This window comes from Neophocaena asiaeorientalis, unplaced genomic scaffold, assembly GCF_003031525.2.
Source record: "Neophocaena asiaeorientalis asiaeorientalis breed wild unplaced genomic scaffold, Neophocaena_asiaeorientalis_V1.1 scaffold43, whole genome shotgun sequence".
Taxonomy (NCBI): domain Eukaryota; kingdom Metazoa; phylum Chordata; class Mammalia; order Artiodactyla; family Phocoenidae; genus Neophocaena; species Neophocaena asiaeorientalis.
In genome coordinates, this window is record NW_020173674.1 from 10037575 (window position 1) to 10060043 (window position 22469).

General features: G+C 46.6%; 1 protein-coding gene across 2 annotated transcripts in view; it reads left to right on the plus strand.

Moving 5' to 3' along the window:
• The first annotated feature begins 9210 nt into the window (after positions 1 to 9210).
• VPS37C (VPS37C subunit of ESCRT-I) overlaps positions 9211 to 22469 on the plus strand; it is a 28797-nt gene continuing 15538 nt past the window's right edge. The window contains exons 1-2 of one of the 2 annotated variants that reach the window (XM_024749301.1): positions 9246 to 9286; positions 10536 to 10629. The gene's annotated coding sequence lies outside the window, so the exon portion shown is untranslated. Of the gene's footprint in view, positions 9287 to 10535; positions 10630 to 22469 lie in introns of both variants that reach the window. The other variant, XM_024749300.1, reaches the window with a different exon arrangement.

Consider the following 22469-nt stretch of genomic DNA (forward strand, 5'->3'; position numbering starts at 1 on the left):
AGCTGTAATGGAGACATGCTCCTGGCGTCCTGGGAAGCGGATGCCTAATGTTGCCTTGGGTGGAAAGTTAGGAAGGCTTTCTGGTGGAGGTGGCAACTGAGCTGTGTCTCGATGGATAAAGGGACTTTGCTGAGTGGGTGTGGGGAGGAGGGAATGCCCATCAAAGAGGGCGGCACTGGCATTGTACTGGACTCCAGGGATTGTCAGTCACCTGGCAAGCTTAGCCCTAAGGGGTACATTATATTAGTCTGGGCAATATGGGCAGTAACAAGCAATGCCCAATTGAAAAATAATAACTTTTTTCTCTTACTCTCTCTGTCCATCATAAGTTGTCTGGGGCTCTGATTGGAGACATCTTCTCTCAGGGATGCAGACTGATGGAGACGTCACCGTCTGCCATGTCACTGTTTGCTGTGGCAGGAGGAAGGGCGTGTGCCAGTTCATGTGCTGACTATCGTGAATGAAAAGTGTTGCCTGCCATATCAGTAAACAAAGGATGCTGCAGCCATCAAGCCATCACATTACAGCTGCCCCCAGTGGTGAGTCTTGAGGGAACTCAGGATGGAAATAGGTTGCCACCATTGAGCCCTCAGCTACTGCAGCCAGCCCCCAGTGGTGCACCTAGAGGGGACTCAGGAGGTGAAAAAACAGCATACCTGCCCTAGATAGCTAAGATGCAGATCAAAGGAATGATTTCAATGAGTCCAGACTCTTGCATCTTCCCGGACATCAAAAAGCACAAAATTCCTTAACTTGAGATGTTTGGTTTCCTTTCATTAACGGTAATCCTTTGATGTTCCAACTACCTGGCTTTTGTTGCAAAAACTTCTGTATATCCTGGCTCTTCCTGTACCTCTCCGGAGTGGTCCCTCTGAGCCATCTGAGAGGCTGCCTCCTGGGTTTGAAGTCCTCAGAAAGTCTGCCAAATAAAACAGAATTCTCAACTTTTAGGCTGTGCTTTTTTTTTTTTTTTCAGTTGACACAAGCAAAGCATTTGCCAGGAGTGACCTGTGTCACTGCTACCTACATTTCACTGGTGTAAACAAGCCACATGGCCATACTGAATTTTGAGGGAGTATGGAAGTGTAATACAGCATGAGTTTAGGACAAAGACTTGAAAATCTGGACAATGGCACTAATAATGCACTAATAATGCACAGAAAAGGAGAACAAAGAGCAGGTCCCAGGGTCGGGTGGGGGCTTGAATACCATTGTCGAGAGCATGGGATTTATCCTGTGGACGATGGGGATCTTTGAGTAGGTGGGTGAAATGTTAGACTACAGAGAATGGAGGAGAAAAAAGGAAAGAGAGACTAAAACATCAGAGGGATACAAGAGATGAAAGACGTTAAGAGGAAGGAAGTACATTAAAAAAAACCCAGAAGCTGTAGAAATGGGGCAGGGAGAGCATTTGGACACTGAGTGAAGGTCATGGCTGCTAGCTTCCAACCCTCCATTTTGGTGGGAAGAAGGAGCATAGACAGATACTTTGGAGGGTTGTTTGTGCTGGAGAGTCAAGGCTTTGGTGGGGGCATAAGGAACCACCTCAAGACTCTTTAGTTTTTCATGAAAACAAAGGACTAGACTTACTCTATGGTGAACTTTCAGAGTAGAACAAGGACAAAGGTTAAATGGGAAGAAGGCAGATTTAACTTTAATTTGATAACAACTTCCGTCTTTAAGTTACCATTGTTATTCCAACGGTTTGCCAAGCACCTTGCAGAGATAGGGGTGTGTGTGTGATGTTTGGAAATGTTCATTTCCTTCCTGTTCTCACAGGGCAGGAAAGAAGGAATGGAAAGGTAATACTCTAGGCCAGGAGGAGGGTGGTAGTTAAAAGCAGAACATAGCACTTAAGAATGCAGTGCTGGGCTTCCCCGGTGGCGCAGCGGTTGAGAGTCCGCCTGCCGATGCAGGGGACGCGGGTTCGTGCCCCGGTCCGGGAAGATCCCACGTGCCGCGGAGCGGCTGGGCCCGTGAGCCGTGGCCGCTGAGCCTGCGCGTCCGGAGCCTGTGCTCCGCAATGGGAGAGGCCACAGCAGTGAGAGGCCCGTGTACCGAAAAAAAAAAAGAATGCAGTGCTGCAGCCCGATGGCCTGGGTTTAAACCCCAGCTTGGCCATCTACTAGCTGTGTGACCTTGACAAGTTACTTACTCTGTCTGTGCCTTACTTTCCCCATATTTAAATAGGGGATAATAACAGAACCAAATGAGTTAATATGTGTAGGGTGCTTCGATTCATGGTAAGTGCTATATGAGTTTTATATAAAGTTGTTGACTGAAGAAAAAAAGCATGATGTGAGAGTTGTGAGTTAAGTTTTATTGGGGGCAAAGTGAGGGCTACAGCCTGGGAGACAGCCTCTCAGAGAGCTCTGAGGAATTTTGCCGAAGACGCATGTGGGGGGAGGAGGTCAGCATATACGTGATTTTGGTGAAGGGGGTACGTGCAGTCAAGCACACATTTTGGCAGAGACTTGCTGCTTGTCACGAGGAGCAGGTGTCTCCGTGAATGATTTTAGTGCTTTTCTAGACATGGGAAGATGCAAGAAATAGGGCTCATACGATCTTTTCCGAAAAGTATTTATCTGAAGGCTTGTTCTGTCAATTTTCCCAGAGCACAGAGTGCCTCATTCCTGAGCTCCACCCTGAACTCCTTTCAGGGTGTGTTGAAGGTCAACGACTTCAGTGGCTAGTGACGCCATCCTTGTAGTGCCAGATGGCGAGTGACAATTTTTAGTTGGCAAAGGTAAGCATGTATTTTGGACTCAAATTCGTACCTGTTACACCTGCTTTATGTGGGGAGCTCGTCCGGGATTTAGCAGCTGCCTCAGTGTCATGTAATGATTTGAGGGAACATCTGGTTCCAGCTCTGGCTTTGCAGGTGAGGAATCAAGGCCTAGAGAGCAGAAGGAACTTGGCCAAAGTCACTCTAGGCCAAGGAATTTAGTGACAAAACAGGGACTGGAGCTCAGGCAAGTTGGAGTCGTGAGTCAGCCTCTTGCCGGCTGTGGGATCGCTGTGCGGGGCTGTCCAGCTATGGGATGAATGGGCTGCTTTGTGGGCCTCCAGGCCTGAGTGGGAGCCAGCGGAGGCTGTCTAACCTCCAGCTGGTCTGGAGGCTGCTTGGAGGAAAGGCCGTTTTTTCCTTCTGACATCTAGCTGGCCTGAGGGGTTGGGGAGCTTTGTCTGACCTCCTGGAGCCTTATCACAGCTGATGCCAAGGTCAATGGGGATGAAAGTGGGGGGCAGCTGTGGTGTGACACCAAAGGGGACCCAAACTAGAGATGGAGCCTGGCCTGTCTTGACTAAGCGCTTTATCAACAATCACACCAGTTCCTGCATCTTGCTCTTAAAAACCTTGTGCGTGTGTGTGTGTGTTGGGATGGGGTGGGGTGGGCAGGGATTTAAATGCCATGGTGAGATGCTCTCCACTGGGGTGAAATGCACCACTGCTCCAGCTGGTGGCTCACCCTGGTTCATCAGAAACGGTTTCCTCGAAACAGAAACAGATTCACAGTCTTCGAAAACAAATTTACGGTTACCAAAGAGGAAAGGTGGTGGTGGGGGGAGGATAAATAGAGAGTTTGGGATTAACATATACACACTACTATATATAAAATAGATAATCAACAATGACCTACTGTATAGCACAGGGAACTACACTCAATATTCTGTAATAACCTCTACGGGAAAAGAATCTAAAAAAGAATGGGTACATGTATATGTATAACTGAATCACTTTGCTGTACATCTGAAACTAACACAATATTGTAACTCAACTATACTCCAATATAAAATAAAAATTCAATTTAAGAAAAAGAAAAGGCTTCCCTGGTGGCGCAGTGGTTAAGAATCTGCCTGCCAATGCAGGGGACACGGGTTCAAGCCCTGGTCTGGGAAGATCCCACATGCTGCGGAGCAACTAACCCCGTGTGCCACAACTACTGAGCCTGCGCTCTGGAGCCCACGAGCCACAACTACTGAGCCCACGTGCCACAACTACTGAAGCCCGCGCGCCCTAGAGCCTGTGCTCTACAAGAGAAGCCACCGCAATGAGAAGCCCACGCACTGCAACGAAGAGTAGCCCCCGCTCACTGCAACTAGAGAAAGCCTGCGCGCAGCAACGAAGACCAAACGCAGCCAAAACTAAATAAAATTAATTAATTAATTAGAAAAATAAAAAAGTAAAGATTTCCTCTAGAGACCAGAAGGGGCTCTTTCCCCTCGAGGGATTCCTGATGTGATGCTGGAGAGGGCAGAGTGGGTGCAGAACACCTTGACGTTATCTGAGATTGCATTCTCCCCAGCTTTGGTGTGCTTTTGCTTCTAGTGGCCCCTTTGACTGCTCTTTGGGAGGCTGACCTAAGATGGTCCCTTCTTCAGGCAACCCACTGAGACCCCAGCTCATACAGGTTCCCCTCCCAAGTGTTCCTAGAGCATCTTGAAGCTGTCCCTACCGTGTGGCTTTGCCCTTGCTTGATTTTCTGAAACCCACACTGGACCACGTGTTTCAGAGGGCAGGAATCTCACCTGACTCACTTGTAAGTCCATGTAAGTAGATCTTGTCTCTATCCACCAGACTCCAATTGTCAAAACAAGGCTAACACACAGGTTAGTTATTAGGTTATGGGTATTAGGTTATAGGTTCAACTGCTGTAATCAAAGTTTAAATAACACTGTCTTAAATATAATTTCATTTCTCCTTCATGTAATAATAGTACAGGTCGCTCCACAGTGATGGGGACCGGTTCTTTCCTGTTGCTTTGCCATCTTCAACATGTGATGTTCACCTCTGGTCTAATATGGCTGCTCCGGCTCCTGTCATTACATCTGCATTCCAGCTAGCAGGACAGAGAAGGGGAAGCAGGATGTGCCCCTTTCCTTAAACGGCATAACCAGAGGTTATAAAATTACTTCCACTCATTTGTCATTGGCTACAATGAAGTCACAGTGGCACTTTTAGGTGAAAGAGAGGCTAGTAAATGGACTTTTTAGCTGGGTGGCCCTAGACTAGGGGTTTAATTACCAAATGAAGAAGGAGACAATTAGGAGTGCCTGTTATACCCTCCCGTTTCAGTGAAGATAAGCTGAGTTACACTATGAAGACATAAAACCCCCAAATCTCAATGGCTCAACATAACTAAGGTTTATTTCTCACTCACATCTCGGGTGGGTGGGCAGGGAACCCTGCTCATCGCAGTCTCTTGGGGAGGAAAGCAGATGGAGGCTCCCTCTGGATGCAGGGGAAGTGAGTGTGTGGCATATTGGACTCTGGTTCTTAAAGGCTTCCACTTGGAAGTGACGTATCACCTCTACTCACATTCCATTGGCCAAAGTAAATTCCATGGTCATGGTAAAGCTGGGGGTGGTGGGTACATGGAAGGGCAGGGGCAGTGTGATCAGAATATTTATGATAAGTAACAATGGCCACCACCTTTCATTCTTGTGCCTATATTTTGTTCTTCTTTGCTTCTCCCCACCCTGCTCCTCAGCCTCTTTTGGTCTGTAGATACGGATTTGGATGAGATTATATGAGAGGACATATACTAGGCTGTTAATTAGTGGGGAAACCAAGCCAAGAAAGAAAGAAAAAAAAAAGTCCAAAAACTATAAGAAAGCATGTTTGTAATCACAATTCTGCATTTATACAAGATTAGGTATATGTGTGGTTTATGCATAAATTTAATAAAATAATAAAGGAAAGAAAAATTTAAAATATAATTTCATTTATCAAACCCAACAAAATAATAATAATAAAACTGTACCAGAGTAACCACATAGTAGTATCAGGTTTAAGTTTGGATGCACGTTACAAAAAACCTAAAAGAACCATAACTTTAACAAGATAAAACTTGATTTTTTTTTTTCTCCCACTTAAACAAATCTGGAGGTGGGCCATCCAGAACTTGACTGGTTTCCACCTCCAAGGTCACTTCATGGTCCAACACAACTGCAGGGGTTCCAGCCATCGCATCTGAAATCCAGACAGCTGTTTAAGAAGAAGGCGGGGAAGTCAAAGAGACTCATCTCCCAGCTGAATCAGCTCCTTTAAAGCAGCCTTCCAAGAAATCCCTCTTATACATCTGCTAATATCACAAAGTCACTAGTCATGACTAACAGCAAAGGAGATTGGGAAGTGCAGTCTTTAAGCTACTGGACACATTGCTATATAACAAAATACATTAGACTCTTAAGGAAAACCAAAAAATGGCTAAAGACTGAACTGGGGGTTATACATACCACATGGCCAAACTTCTTTCGAAAACTGCTTTTCCAACTCAGTTCCCAAATCTCTCTCAATATCTTAGCTTCTTAAATATCTTGTTTTTGTTACCTCACATTCTGACCTACCTGTCTGCCACCCTTACTTTTGTTCACATCACTTCTCCATCCAGTCCACCAGCATAACAAAATCCAGTACTGAGGAGCTAAACAAACACTTTTTAGAAGTGGGTAGAAACACAATGACCATTTCTACTTTAACAGTTTTTGTTCCTGATCAAGGTCATCTGAAGGACTGAGATGTCTTGGAATAGTGAGATCCCTTGTTTCCTCTAAAATCCCAACCAAGAATGTAACTTCCTTGATGCTGGAGATGGTGTGTTTACTTTTGTATCCACAGGTCTTAGCAGTACAGGTATTCAGTGAATGTATGTGGAATGAATGAACAAGAGAAGAGAGTAAGGAGCTGCCTTCTCTTTCTCTCTCTCGTTTATTGCATGTATGAGGGCCACTCTGAATTATGAATGACATTGGGTATAATCGAGGCATGGTATATGGGGACATAGGTGCGAGTGATAGGGGACCAGGATCAAAGGGGGTGGGGCTAGAGCCATGGGAAGCTGAAAAGAGCCAGAAGTGGAAAATAGGAAGAAACAAGGTAGGAAAAGCAACTTTTTCTAATGCCACCTGCCTCAGATGACTTGAATCTCCTGGCACATTCCCCCCATCCCCCTCCTTTGCCCTAATTCTCTATCTTTAGTTATTCAGAAGGGACAGCATCACCCTCCCCCTGCCCCACCCTAAGATGACTTGGCAGTGACCCAGATGATTCAGAGAGCAGTTTGTCATTTCCTCTCAACACCCTCAGTGGAATCACTTTGTCTATCACATTCACAAGTTATTATTTTCATTGTTTTAGGAGTTTCTAGGATCTGCATAAAGAGGTGTATAAAATAGTCTTTGCCTGTCCTTATAGAAGTTGCTATCTAGAGGGAGTGAATGTTCAATTACAGAAAAATGTAGCAAATACTAAGAAAGGAAAAAAATGTTGGGTGTTTGAAGAACATACAAGGGCGACACTTACCTAGTCTCGGGGGTACAAGAGAGGCTTTCCAAAAGTGGAGTCTAAGACCTAAAGGATGTGAGTGGTTGGAAACCTGAAACAACAGTGGCTTACAAAGGTGGTTTATTTCCCTTTCCTATAAAAATCCAGAGGTGGGCATCCAGCAGTGTCGTGGGGCATGGGGTTCCATGGTGTCAGGACTCAAGCTCCTTCTATTTTGTTGTGTGGTCAGGTATGGCCTCTCGTCTCATGGTTGCCTCATGGTTCAAGATGACTACTCTAGCTCCAGCCATTGCACCCACACTCCATGGTCCAACATAGTACCAGTAATTGCAAGGACTGCTGAATATAAACTCACGCTAATCCATCAGCAGGTCTTCTAATTTTTTACCCACAAAGTAATACAAATACAGGATTAAAAATTATATAGCACAAAAGGGTTTATAACAAAAGGTTAAGGTCATCTGCCCTGGCCCTCCCCATCCTCTAGAAACAGTTTCAGCCCAGCTTTCTGGCAGCTGCTCTCAATGGGAGCCACTCTGACATTATGTTCAAAGTGAAATGACTGTAAAACCAGCCATGGCATCCCTCAAAAGAGTTATTGGTGTCTCAGAAGGGTTAGTACCTTGAGACTGCTTTCCCCACTGATCCCTTCCGTGGTCTAACAGGTGACCTCTCGTTGGAGAAGGGTGATCACCTGACCCAATGGCTGTTAATTCTTAGGAGGCCTGGCAGCCTATGAGGAGGCAAGAAAGAGTAAACTCTGCCCAATAGGGGCAACGGTGATTATCTTAGCCAATCAGATCCACTCTCTCTAGAATTTGAAATAGAAATTTGAGACTACTGAAAGAGTGTTAACACAAAGAATAAAGAACAGAGTCAAATAAGAAGAATGAGACCTAGAATATTGCTGTTCCTGGCACTATCACCACCCGTGGATTTTATTGTTACGTGACCCAATAATTTTCATTTTGCAGAAGCTGTTTGAGTTGGGTTTCTGTTACTAGAGACGATGGTCTTAATTCAACATCCAAATAAGGTTTTGAATTTGGGTGGCACGGTTTCCTTGGTCTAAGAAGCTCTCGTTCTGGGGTCCCATTTTTACAAAGCTGCAATTTATGGACGCTGCTGAGAGGCAAACAGGGAATGGGCTTCATCTCTAGGCCTGGTTGTCCAGTACAAACTGCCTAGAGAAGAGAGCGCTAGCATCAGGGCCTTGCTTCAAGGCGCCACCCTCATGATTCTGCGCGTGAGGATGTTTAAGGCCATCTGTTATTTTTAAAGCACTACCCATACAGAATGGACTAAATGTAACCCAGGGCCTCGGGAAACAGCTTACTTTTCAGGAAGCTACTCAAGTGTTGTTTTGAGGAGCCCGCCAGTCAGTTCCAGACTGACAGCCACTGCTGTTTGCCAGGGGACACTTAGCACTGTGATCACACCAGTCCCGGCGTGGGGGGTTCCGCAGTCTGAGCTCAGACCATGTAGGGAGTCCCTCGGTGCTGAGGTTCCATTTGTTTCCTTTCGGGTCTCCTTTGGGTCACTTTGAGCAGACCCCCCGCAAGGCCGAGCTCTGTTAAGAAAGGAGACCCTCTCCCGCCTACCAGAGAAGCAGCAGACGCTTGCGCAGGCGCACTCGCACTGGAGGCTTGGGTTCCGCCCAATGGGCGGTGTCCCTTCTGGGGGAGGGGCAATGGCCTGCGCGGGGCGGGCTCCACCGTGCGCTAGAGGGATCTCTTGGGCCTTCCCGTGGGTGTGGTCCCGGCTGGCAGCTGGAGTGTGTGTGGGGGGGACGGGAGGACGGTGTCGGGGTGAATCAGAGGCCCCCGGCGCGCACAACGTGCTGCGGGATGAGTGGCGTGGGCCCCAGCTCCTAGCGCCCGGACGTTGGAGGGGGGGGTCACATCCGGCGGGAGGGGGCGGGCCTCGTGGACCCCGGAAGTGTGGGCTCCGGCTCCGATTTAACCCGCGACGGCGGTGGCGGCGACTGCGGCGGTAGGGGTAGGTGAGAGGGGCCCGGGGAGGGGCAAGGACGGGGATGGGGGCGGCGCTGGCAGTTGCTCCCGGCGCGCCTCCGCCTGCTCGCCTCACCTTGGCAGAGGCTGGTGATTGGGCGCGAGGGGCGCGTGACTCCAGCGGAGGGCCGGCGCCCCTGCCGCTCGCAGTGGGAGGGCGGGAAGGAGGGAGGCATTGCCCGAGCTCCCTGCGCAGGTCGCGCCTCCAGCACCCCACCCCCTCACCGCCACCTTTCACCCTCCACCCCCTACTTGAGCGTCCTGCTGGTCACACATTTGGTGACGTTAGAGCCAGTTTGCCCATTGTATAGGCGGGGAAAGAAGCCTAAGAATGGGGTTTGACTTGCCAGAGGGAGTCCAGCGGCAGAATGGGGTCTGAGGGACGCTCTAGTCTTTTAACTCTCAGGGCTATGCCCTTTCTCCAGGGCAGTGAGGTTGTGGCTTTTCAGCCTTGATTCTGTTCTTATCCTTTATTCTGGACCCGGACTTGGGCTGCCCAGCATCACTGACCACTCCTTATTTATGGGCCTGCTGGGTACAAAGGTCATTGGTGTTTGTGAATCTCCAGTGTGTGCCTGTTTCCTCCTGAATTTAGAGAGCAGTGGTGTGTGTGTGTGTGTGTGTGTGTGTTACTGGCAGAGTTGACTACACACCTCAGGGTTTCAGTCCCTGAGACTAGTCAGTGCTTTCTCAGCCACACAATGTCTGGGCTCACTCACCCTTGGGAACGTCCACTCTTAGCTCTGGAAACTTCAAAAACTCACTTCCCTTCACTTCAGCAATATCCCAGTAGTACTGTTGCTGACTCAGGCCTTTTCCATTCTCTTCATTGGCTCCCTGCCTCTTACCCAGGAGTCCCATTTCCTACTGCTGTACCCAAGATGCTGCCACCTGACTGTCAGGCTGTGACTGTCAGCCCTAGAGCTGGAAGTGGTGGTGACCAAGGGATTTGGAAAGGAAAGACTTTCTTTGGCTATTGTCCAAAGCTGCGACCCTGGACAGGCCTGAACTCTGGTTCTGGATGGGAGTGAGGACTTGGAGTGAAATACTGGACCCTAAAGTGAGAGTTCTTGGCAGTCATAATGTCCAGAAAAGCTTTTCTCCTAGATTATCTGAGAAATCTGGCTTGGTGCCTTTGTAGTTTCTGTTAGGTAGAAATTTTTCTTTGTAGATTTCATCTGGGCTGCTTCTGATGGCTGTGTTTTGTTGTTGTTGTTTGTTTGTTTGTTTTTAAGGTAGCAAAATGTCTGATTTCTTGCTTGGCTGCCATGTGCTATTGGCAGTGTTCTGGGGGCTTTGTGAACATACTGGATTCTGGGAGCACTCAAGGTAGGTGATGAGCCCATTTTGCAGATGAAGTAAGTGGATAGTAGAGATGTTAGGTAGGGTGCTACAGCCAGTAAATGGCCAAGTTGGGATTTTTAACCCATCAGTCTTATTTCCAAGCTGATGTATTTGCTGGATGTTAAGAATCATCTGTGATGCTTGTTAGAGATACAGAGCCTCACCTCTGGATGTTCTTGCTTAGATTCTGGAGAGAGACCCAGGAGTTTGTGTGTTTTTTTTTTTTTTTTTTTGCGGTCCGCGGGCCTCTTACCGCTGTGGCCTCTCACGCCGCGGAGCACAGGATCCGCAAGCACAGGCCCAGCGGACACGGCCCACGGGCCCAGCTGCTTCGCGGCATGTGGGATCCTGCCGGACCGGGGCACGAACCCGCGTCCCCTGCATCGGCAGGCGGACTCCCAACCACTGCGCCGCCAGGGAAGCCCAGGAGTTTGTATTTTTAACACTTGCACTGGGTGATTCTTACTGTAAGGCAAGTTCGGGAAGCACTGCCTTAAGGAGTTTGTAGATTTGCTGAGCTTGGAAGTGAAATTATTTCTAAGGCTTCTTGTTATTTTTTTGCTTATTGCTGTATAATTTGCTAATCTGCCGTTAAAAGGGCATTGGGGTAGCTAGCTGTATGAATCATCTCTTGAACACTGTTGGCCGGTCCTAGTAGGGTTTTTCCAGACTGACCTAATCAGGTCAGCAAAGACCTTGTTTTAATCCGATTGGATCTCTGTTCGGAAATTCTTTTAGCTTCTCCTCACAGTCTGGAGTTTTCAGAAGGTTCCAGTTCATTCCTGGATAGTCGCCCCTTGACAGAGAGATCTCTGTAAAGGCAAAGGTCTGTGAGGTTTTGGGAGCTTTAAAGGCATGTTTATTTAGCAGGTGTTTCCTCCACTGCATTTCTCTCCCCTTTCACTGGTTTATGTCAAAGGCTTGAGCAAATACCAAACAGCTTTGTTTATTGTGATTTAGCTGGGGCTGACAAGTGGAGTCCCTGGGGCTTAGGATGGGCCAGACAGGGGAGGAGAGGGGACACTGAACCATGGAAGCCAAACAGATAAACCAGGTCAGTTATGCCTAGCCGTGAAGACATGTTAAGTACTGCTAATTTATCTGCTCCCTCCTGGGCAGAATTAGAAGTAGTGAAAGAGGGAAAGTCAGCATTATGCTGTTACTTTATTCTTCTTCTGTCCAGTGAACATTGATTTCTAATTTAATTTCTTTGTAAACAGAGGATGTACTTTGTATGCTTTGAACCGTTTTAATTTACTGTTCCATATATAAACATTTTGGGGTGTTATGTTCTTTTGATGAATTGACCTCCTTTATCATGAAATGACCCTTTTAATCCCTGATAGTGTTCTTTGCTCTGAAATCTACTTTGTCTTGTTTTAATATAGCCAATCCAACTTAAAAAAAATGTAGTGCTAATGGATTGATATCCAGAATATTTGAAGAATTCCCACAACAGTGAAAATACAAACAACCTGATTAAAGTGGGCAAAGGACTTGAATAGACATTTCTCCAAAGAAGGTATACAGATGGCCAGTAAGCACAAGAAGATACTCAACATCACTAGTCATTAGGGAAATGTGAGCCAAAATGACAATGAAATACCACTTCACACCCATTAGAATAACTCTTGTTAAAAAAAACCAAAGAACACCAGAGGTATTAGCAAAGATGTGGAGAAATTGGAACCCTTATTTGTATTACTGGTGGGAATGTAAAGTGTGCAGCTGCTGTGGAAAACAGTATGGCAATTCCTCAAAAAATTAAAGATAGAATTACCGTATGATCTAGCAATTCCAATTCTGGGTATATACCCTAAAGAAGTATAAGCAGAGACTCAAACATATATTTGTACACCAATGTTTCTGGCAGCATTATTCACAATAACCAAAAGGTAGAAGCAACCCAAGGGTCCACTGACAGATGAATGGATAAACAAAATGTGATACATGCATACAATAGAATATTATTCAGCTTTAAAAAGGAAGGAAATTTTTAACAACAGGGATGAAACTTGAAGAAATAATGCTACGTGAAACAAATCAGTCACAAAAGCATAAATATTGCATGATTCCTCTTATATAAGGTTCCTAGAGTAGTTAAATTTATAGAGACAGGAAGAGTGATGGTTGCCCAAGGCTGGGGGAAGGGAGGAATGGAAGTTAATGTTTAATGGGTACAAAGTTTCAGTCTGGGATAATGAAAAAGTTCTGGAGGTAGATGGTGGTGATGGTTGTACAACAGTGTGAAAGTGTTTAATGTCACAAAACTGTACACTTAAAATGTTTAAAATGGTAAATTTTATGTATGTTTTACCACAATTAAATTGATAGGGATTTAAAAAAATTAGTGCGGTATATCTCTTTACGTCTATTTACTTTTGGACTATTTGGTCTTTATTTTTAAGGTGGGTTTCTTGTAGGCAGCATATAGATGAGTTTTGCATTTTGTGAAATCCAGTCTTCAAAATTCTGCCTTTTAATTGGGATGTTTAGACCATTTACATTTAATGTGATTATTAGTGCAGTTGGGTTTAATTCTCAAGGTCCTTCTACTCCACCGTCTTGCTCCAGGTAATATGTTTTAATTTAACATGAGCGTGTCACTTGGGCTGTTTCCTTTGCAATTCCCTCTGACAGCTGTGCTCTGAGTCCAAGATGTGCTCTGAGTCTACTTGTTGGGTAGACATCCTGTCAGAGGTTCCTCGGTGGGGTGCAGTGCCTGAGGGGCAGGCCTTGAATCTGAGACACATGGGGTGCTGGGCGCTGGGCCCTGGTGGGCTCCATCTCTGCTCTAGAGCGCAGTGTATGGGGGATCTGCTTGCATCCGGGGCCCAGGTTACGTCTCCTACCCAGGTTTGCATCTAAAGGGTTAATGACTCTAGCTGGGTTTAACTTTATCATCTTGCTGCTTGTTTTCAATCTGTTCCATGTTCTTTCTTCCCATGTCCCTTTTTTCCTGACCTCCCTGGGACTGAGCTGTTTTTATGATTCCATTTTATTTCCTTTGTTAGTTTATTAGCTGTAACTGTAACTGCTTTTTTTTTTTTTTAAGTGGTTGCTTGGGAATTCCCTGGCGGTCCAGTGGTTAGGACTCGGCACTTTCACTGCTGTGACTTGGGTTCAATCCCTGGACGGGGAACTAAGATCTGGCAAGCTGTGTGCAGCCAAAAAAATAAATAAAGAAAAAGAAAAGAAAAAGAAAAAGAGTGGTTGCTTTAGGATTTGTAGTGCGCGTCTTTTTTTTTCCTTCACTTTATTGCGCTTCACGTTATTGCACTTTGCAGATACTGTGTTTTTTTTTTTTTAAATAAATTAGAGGTCTATGGCAATCCCACATCAAACAAATCTGTTGGCACCACTTTTCCAACAGCTTTTGCTCACTCACTTCATGTCTCTGTGTCACATTTCAGTAGTTCTCGCGATATTTCAAAGTTTTCCATTTTTATTATATTTGTCATGGTGATCTGTGATCAGTGATTTTTGATGTTACTACTGCAAAAGATTATGACTCACTGAAGGCTCAGATGATGGTTAGCATTTTTTTAGCAATAAAGCATTTTTAATTAAAATTATCTATTTGTTATATAATATCGGCCGCTATTCTTGATCACTTCAGGCAGGAGAGGAATTCTTTTTCTTTTAACGTCTTTATTGGCGTATAATTGCTTTACAATGGTGTGTTAGTTTCTGCTGTATAACAAAGTGAATCTGCTATATGTATATATATATCCCCATATCTCTTCCCTCTTGCATCTCCCTCCCACATAGTATGCATCTTTAACCTGTCACAGTCTATCATCAAGTGATCTTGTACAGCACTTTACACTAACAATAGTATACTCTCATTTCCTCCCTCCTGGCCTTTATGCTGTTGTTGTCACACGTTTCACTTCTATGTGTGTTATAAATCCTGCAATACATTATTACTGTTTTTGCTTTCAACAGTGAATTATTTTGTAAAGAGGTTAAAAAGAAAGGAAAAGCTCTTTTATATTTACTTTTTAATATATATTACAGTTTATCATTTCCAGTGCTCTTTATTCCTCTCTGTAGATCCAGATTTCCACTTCGTTTTACATTCCTTCTGGATTGAGGACTTTTAAAAAACATTTCTTATTCTTCTGGTCTGTTGGTAATGAATTCTTTCAGCTTTTGGATGTCTGAGAAAGTCTTTATTTTGTCTTTGTTTTTGAAAGATATTTTTCCTGAATATAGAATTCTAAGTCAGTTATTTTTCTTTCAGCATTCTAAGATGTGGTTCCAGTGTCTTCTGTCTTACATTGTTCTATGAGTATTCTGCTGTTGTTCTTATTTTTTTTTTTTTCTTCTATTCTTATGTGTCTTTTTTCCTTATGGCTACTTTTCTTTTATTACTGGTTTTAAACAATTTAATTATGATGTGCCCTGGTGTAGTTTTCATATTTCTTGTGCTTGGGTTAATTGAGTTTTTGGATCTGTGGGTTTAAAACTTTCATCAAATTTGAAAACTTTTCAGCTAGTAATTCGTCAGGTATTTTCTCTATTCTCTTCTCTCTCTCTTCTTTGGGGACTCCAGTTACATGTATTTTAGGATGCTTAAAGTTGCTCCACAGCTCTCTGATTCTCAATTTATTTTTTCCCCCATCTCTTTTTTTTTTTTTTTTAAATTTGTGGTTTGTTTTGCATAGTTTCTATTGCTCTGTATTTAAGTTCACTGATCTTTTCTTCTTTAGTGTCTAATCTGGTTATTTCCATCTGGTATACTTTTTATCTCAGACATTTGTAGTTTCCATTTCTAGAAGTTTGATTTGGGTCTTTTTTATATTTTCTATGTCTCAACTTAACATTCTCAATCTTCTTTAGCATCTTGAATATATGGAATATGGTTGTAGTAACCATTTTAGTGTCCTTGTCTGCTAATTTTCTTATCTGTATTTTTGAGTCTGTTTTACTGATTGATTTTTTTCCTCATTATGGATCATATTTTCTTGCTTCTTCGTATGTCTGGTAATTTTTGATTGGATGTCAGATGTTGTGAACTTTACCCTGTTGGGTGCTGAATATTTTTACATTTTTATAAATATTCTTGGCATTGTTTTGGGACACTGTTAAGTTACTTGGAAACAGTTTGATCCTTTGATGCCTCACTGTTAAGCTTTGTTAACTGGGACCAGACCAGCCTTTAGACCAGGGTTAATTTTACCCACTACCAAGGCACTACCCTTTTCAGTGCTCTACTGATGTCCTGTGAGTTAGGAGGTATTTCCACTCTGGTGAGTGGGGACACAGATTAGTCTTGGCTCAGTTTGAGGCCCAAGGATTGTTCCCTGTAATCCTGACCAGTACTGTAAACACTCAGAAGAAAACTGGAGGGGGACTCCCTGCAGATTTCCAGAGTTCACGGTGTAGCTCTCTCCTCTCTTGTATTTGACCCTGTGAACTCTGGCTACCTTGGCCTCCCTAGATTCCCAACTCTCTCTTCCCAACTTGGGGAGACTGTCAGGCTCTGCCTTGGGTACCCCCTCCTTGTGCCATGGCCTGAAAACTCTCTCTAGACAGTAAGTTGGGGCAATTGTAGAGCTCACCTCATTTGCTCCCTGCTCCCGTCCCCCGCTGCCACCCAGGAACCCGTCCTCTGCTGCCAGATATCCAGCGTCTGAAAACTGTTGTTTCGTTTATCTTTTCTCGTTTGTAGTTGTTTGAGGCAGGAGAGTAAATCTGGTCCCTGTTCCTCTAAGTTTGCCAAAAAGTGGAGGTTCCCGTGCAGTCAGCACTTGCTGAGCACCTTGTGTGTGCTAGGCATTGACCTCGGTGCTGGGATGCAGACATGAGTGAGACATGCACTGGGCCCTTGGGGAGCTCCCAGTCTTGCTGGAGAAACATGCTGATTCCTAGGTAGTAATTGCTGTGTGGTACTTACAGGGCACAATGGGAGGGCAGGACGAAGTCTTTGGGAGAAGGAGCAAGGAATGCTTCCCAGAGAGCTGACGGTGAAGGATCAGCAGGCATTTTCAAATTAGAGAAGGTGTAGGAAAGAAATTTTAGGCAGAGGGAACTGTAAGAGCAAAGGCAGGGCAGCAGAGCTGGGAACTCCCAGAGGGCAGGATCCTTGTTGTATTGCTCTTTATAGATGTGGAATACTTGTCAGGTGATTGGAAGCATGTTGTTTGTTCTGGGAATAGGTAGAACAGAGAGTCAGGATGAAGTCTGCAGCCTATGGGGGAGAGGAGAGAGGTCTAGCTGCAAGGAGAGGCTCGGGGTCTGCTGGTGCAGGGCCTTGTAGGCCAGGCCAAGGAGCACAAGATTTTGAACATGATCCTAAACACTGGTTTTTTTTGTTTGTTTGTTTGTTTTTGTTTTTTTGGCTTCACCAGGTCTTAGTTGCAGCACGCGGGATCTTTCGTTGCAGCATGGGCTCTTTGTTGGGGCGCGCGGGCTTCTCTTTAGTTGTGGTGTGTGGGCTCCAGAGCACGTAGGCTCTGTAGTTGAGACATGTGAGCTCAGTTGCGGTGCGTGGGCTTGGTTGCCCGGTGGCATGTGGGATCTTAGTTCCCCGACCAGGAATTGGACCCGTGTCCCCTGCATTGGAAGGTGGATTCTTAACCACTGGACCGCCAATGAAGTCCCAAACACTGGGTTTTTTTAAAAAAAGTTTCCAGCAGGGTGCAAGAGCTCTGATCGACTGCGTTCTCTGGAGATTACTGGGGGATGTGGAAGAGGGCTGGAGAGGGCTGAGTCTGCTAGAACCAGGCAGGCAGCTGCTGGGGAAGTTGGCTTGTGGTGGACGTTCTGCACCAGGATGGAAACGAGTCCAGAGCTGAGTGCGGCTGCTGGTACGGCACTGCCACCTCTAGCCTGTTTCACGATAGCCTTTGTATAGATTCCTGCCTGAGTCCAGAGTAGATCTGAGGAGGCTCAGGCCTGGTTTCTCTTTTTCTGTGGCTACACTGTTGCCCCCAACACACCTGCCTGCCTCTGCTGGAACCAGAAGTTCGTAGGGTCAGGCATCGCTGGCAGGGGTAGGGTCCGGAGCTGCCCCACTTTATACTGGCCTAGGATGGCCCCAGATCAGCTAGAAAGTAGTGTCTCATCATCTCGGACTTTGAACAGACACGCTTGAGTGACCCCGTACAGACTCCTGTTATTTGTCCTGCGTGTGTCTTTGGCTTGACCTTAATCTTGATCCTTCCTTAAGGATGGTTGAACCTATGTGGTCAGCTTGATCTGCGGATTAGAAAGTGTGAGGTGGGGTGGAGGACTGACAGCTGCAGTGTGAGATCCCTTCTGAGTCACCTCGACAGTTGGGACGGAGGAGAAACAGGTGGAAGTTCAGTGGGAAGAAGCTGAGGATGGTTTTCTTTTCAAGTCAGAGCCAGGGACCGGACAACGAGGACGCTTCTCTAAGTGGCTGGGTTGTGCTTTACTGTCAGGAAGTTTCAGGAACGGGCTGCTGGTTAGATGACCTGTTTCTTGGCCATCGTCTTGATTGAAGCTGGATGCTGTTGATCATAGTTATATCCGGCCATGAGTTCCGTCGCTCTGTTGACTGATGTGCTCTCTGGAGGAATCTTAAGTTTTCTCTCCTTAGTGTCCACGTGGGAGGGGCTTGAGTTGCAGAGGTAGGAATGGGCTGAGTGTGTGAGCTTAGCCATGGTGATGAGATTCATGACCCTTTATTGAGCCCAGCCTGAGAGCCGGGCGTTAGACTTCCTGGGCACTAACTCATTTCATCCTTATAAACGTCCTCTGTTACTGACGAGACCAACGTATGGAGAGATGAACCAAGCTGCCTCTGCCCTTTCTTGCTTTGTCTCCCAAAGACTCATCCTGCCCTGTGCTCTGTGAGTACACGTAGCATTTACTACGCAGAGCCCTCCTTCCCTCCCCCTTTGCCCTGCTGGTGAGGCAGGATCCAGCTGCCTTCTGGCAAGTTGCCTCGGGGGCCCCCTTGAGGTCAAGGGGAAGACTGAGGTCAAGGGATAGTAGGGCTCTCCCCCTACCCCTTCGCCCAGAGCATGGCCTCTGTGATCTGTTCCATGCGCTGGGGGTTTGAAAAAGTTTCGGAAAACAACAGGAGTGGGCACACCAGGCAAGTGGGAAAAGAGGATGGCGGCGGCACGTCCTGACAGCATGGCAGGCTGTGCTTGGATGGCTCCCAGCTGGAGGGTCAGTGTGGGGGGAGATAAGCAAAAGAGGGAGGGAGGGAGGGAGGGAAGAGATGGCTAGCTTCAGGGAAGGTTGGAGGGAGTTGGAAGCAGAGTTTTAAAGAAAATGAATCCAGAGGTGCCTGGCATATTAGAGGTGGGAAGACCCATTTGGAGTTTGTGGAAGGGCCGGGATGGATGCACCTAAAAGACATTGGAACAACGACTAGATAAAACCTGGTGGTGGACGTCAGAGGTGAGGAAGATGGCCTGGAGAGTTAGAAGTTAGGGTGAGAAGCTGGAGGATGCTGATGGAAGTGGAGGTTGGGAGGGGAGTCTAGTTTGAGGAGAAAAAAGTCTAGTTTGATGGGAGTGCCCCCTGCACTTGGCCCAGTAAACGGCTCATCATTCCTGGGTCTTCTCACCTGGGGGCCTGCCTCTGGGAAAAGAGGTGTCAGATGGAGTTATTCAGTGAATGCAAGGAGGATTCGCTCGTGTAAATATCAATGTAAAGATGATACTTTCCTTCCAAAAACCTTGTCCTGAGAGATTGTACATCCCTCCTGTAGATGGGCCCCCTTTATATTTGTGGACCTTTGTTCAGATTGGTCTGGAGCCCGTTTCAGAAAGCCACACCCTCTGCTTCCCTCTGGGACCTGCTCTTTCAGAGTCCTCCCCCACAAGCCTAACTGGGTGCCTGGCAGGGTTTTCAGGCAGCGTTTTACCACAGTAAGTTTTATAAAGGTGTGAGAATGTATGAATTGATGCTACCTAGCGCTTGCTTGGTGGTTTTCCTAGCACCTCCAGAAGGTTTCATGTTTATTTCTTGTTAAGTCCTCATAACCAGCCCATGAGGTTGAGGTTGGTAGAGATAGTCCCATTCTACCAATCAGAAGCAGAATTAGGAGGCTGAATAACTTGCCCAAGGTCATGTAGCTAGTAAAAGGTCAAGCTGGGGTTTGAATCCAGAATATTGGACTCCCAAGCCCTGAACTCTTTCCACTGCTTTTCACACTGTCTTAACTGTTCAGCATTGGGGGCTATGGAGGGAGCTCCGACTCCCAACCCCAGAAATTCCTTAGAAAGAATGAAAACTAAAGAAGTCTCCCTTCTGGAGCATACGCACCAACTTTTCAGATTGTTGGGGCAGATTAATTCGACGGTGTTTTGGGCCAGGTGAGAAGGGCATGATGGTTTGCTTTTATCAACTCCTGTGGGAAGTTAGGTGACTGAAGGCCTGGTTACTTGATTGTGTGGCTGGAATCATCCTGGGAAAAGAAAAATAGATCAGGTCAACACGTATTTCCTCATTACAATAGATCAGGTCAACACGTATTTCCTCATTACGCAGCAGGCTTAGAAAGGTTTCTGAGGCACCCACAGGTGTTTCTGACAAGAAGGGTGGGATGGGGCCAGTTCCGTATAACATGTGCAGATTGAACTGTGCAGGTTGCTATGGTAACAGCTTCTTATGCTACCGTAGGGAGACGTGGGAAACTTATAAGAAACCAAAGGCCTTTGCAACTCTCCTTGCAGTGTGATTTCAGGCTTGAAGTAGCTGGCAAGGAAAGGTTGGCTGGTAACTGAGAGGAGGGGAGTGACTGGAGCCAGTGCTTTAGCTCCTGGTGGAGTCAGGAAAATGGAAGCGCCTGGCTCAGTCACAGTTCTGTGTCATGGTTCAGAGGTAGCGGTCATTTTGCTTGACTCAATATTGAGCCCCGGGGGTGTCAGGAGTCGCCTCTAATCATCGGATTGCCCCCCCCCCCCCCAGGAGGCAGAATAATTAATACTTGTTTAGGGCGCAGGAGCTTGCAAAGCTCTCTCAGGGCCGTTTGCTCGTCCCAGGCACACATGCGATCCCCAAGGTGGGATTATCATCATGGTGCCCATTTTCCTGATGAGGAAACTGAAGTTAAGGGACTTGATCAAGGTCACACAGCTAAAAAGCTGAGGAGCCAAAACGCAAACCCAGGGCGTCAGTCCTCAAATTCTGTGCGTTTCTACTCTGCACCCAGCCAGGAGAGCTGGCACTAATTGTTTAGGCAGAAGCAAGGGACAAGGGGCGCTGCAAGGCATCTCTAGGACTGGCACACCTTAACTCTGATCTGAGCACCCTCACACTTAGAAAATGCTGCATTTTGCTTTCAGTCTTTACTTTCTTCTCTTTTTTTCTTTCTGAGTTTATCCTTGCATAGGATCTGATATCAGTTGAAACTATTTGTTCTTGAGCTGAACAGTCCCGGGGTAGATCCCTGTTGAGCAAGAGCCGTTAGTACCTTGCTTTCTTTTCCACCTGTTGAGGTCAGATCTGGGGGGCTGTCCTGAGGTGAGCGCTCGCCAGCATCCTCTCCCCACCGGGACATTCTGCAGCCTCCCCCTCGGGGAGTGGTGAGGAATGGCACGGCTCTGGCCTGGATCCACTAGGGGTAGTATAGTCGCCTCTGGGCCTCACTATCTTCCACTAGATCGTGTTCGCCGTGTCCGAGGTATGTGGAGCTCGATTTCATCAAGATAGGGTAGTGGAAAGAAGTCGAGGCCAAGAGACGCAAGCAGCAGGGGCCGGTGGCTGGAGACTTCGCGTCCCCTCCCAGCGGCGTGTGGCTTCCCAAGGCCCAGGGGCTGCACCTGGAAACTGCCTCCTTGGTTCTGGCTGGCGCTGCTCTAGCTATGTCAGGCCCCGCACAGTGCTCTGTGACAGAATGTGGGCTCCAGGACACCTGAGAAATGTCTGTCACCTCCCCCCTCCCCCCACCCCTCCTGTAGAATCTCTCCTCCTCGCATGTGTCTCTCATGGAGGGTATGGTGTTGATTTCAGGTGACAAACCACAGCCCACCCTGTGTTTGTTACAACTTTGAATTGGTTACTGAAATGTAAAAGTGGGGCGATGTCGCAGGGATCTGGATTTCTAGCCTCTCTTGGAGACCCGGCAGGTCTGGCAACGCTGGACCCCCCCTCCTACCTGCAGGAGGTGCCTGAGCTGGGCTGGAGCCCGTGCTTTCAGGAGACACGGTGTCTGACATGCCTGCCTGGCCTGTGTAGGCATCTGGGTTTGTGACCTCTGTGGAGGTGAAAGCTGCAGAGGAGACAAAAGAAAGGTAGGAAGGAAGGAAGAAAGAAAAGAAAGAAGAAGAGAAAGAAGGAAAGAAAGAAGGAAAGGAAAAGAAAAGGAAATGGGAGGGAAATCTCAAAAAGAGGGGATATGTGTCTACCTATAACTGATTCGCTTTGCTGTACAGCAGAAACTAACAACATTGTAAAGCAACTATACGGCAGTAAAAATTAATAAAAAAAAAAAAAGAAAAGCAAGTTTTTTCCCCAGGGGTTGTTAGTGAGGAAACGGTGATGCATTTTCTCTTCTTGGTGGAGGGAACGCAGATTAACACCTGCTCGTTTCCCACCTCGTCCCGGTCTCATCTCCTTAGAGTGGGAGTTGTCGTCTCTATATCTGTGCATGCCGTGCAGCTGCCTCCCCTTCTCAGCTGTCCTCACCCCGTCTCCGGCCTTGAGCATCTGCAGTAGCTCCCACGACAGCCCGGCTGTCACCTGCCCCCGACCTTCTGATTGCTGTCCCAGCACGAATGGCTCCAGCGATGAGGACCTGTGGGCTTCTCACGCCCCCAGCCCTCAGCGCTGACCCCCTCCCCACTTCTCACTCTACTCTCACCTGGATTCACCATGATTTGTTGTGAAGTGTTTCA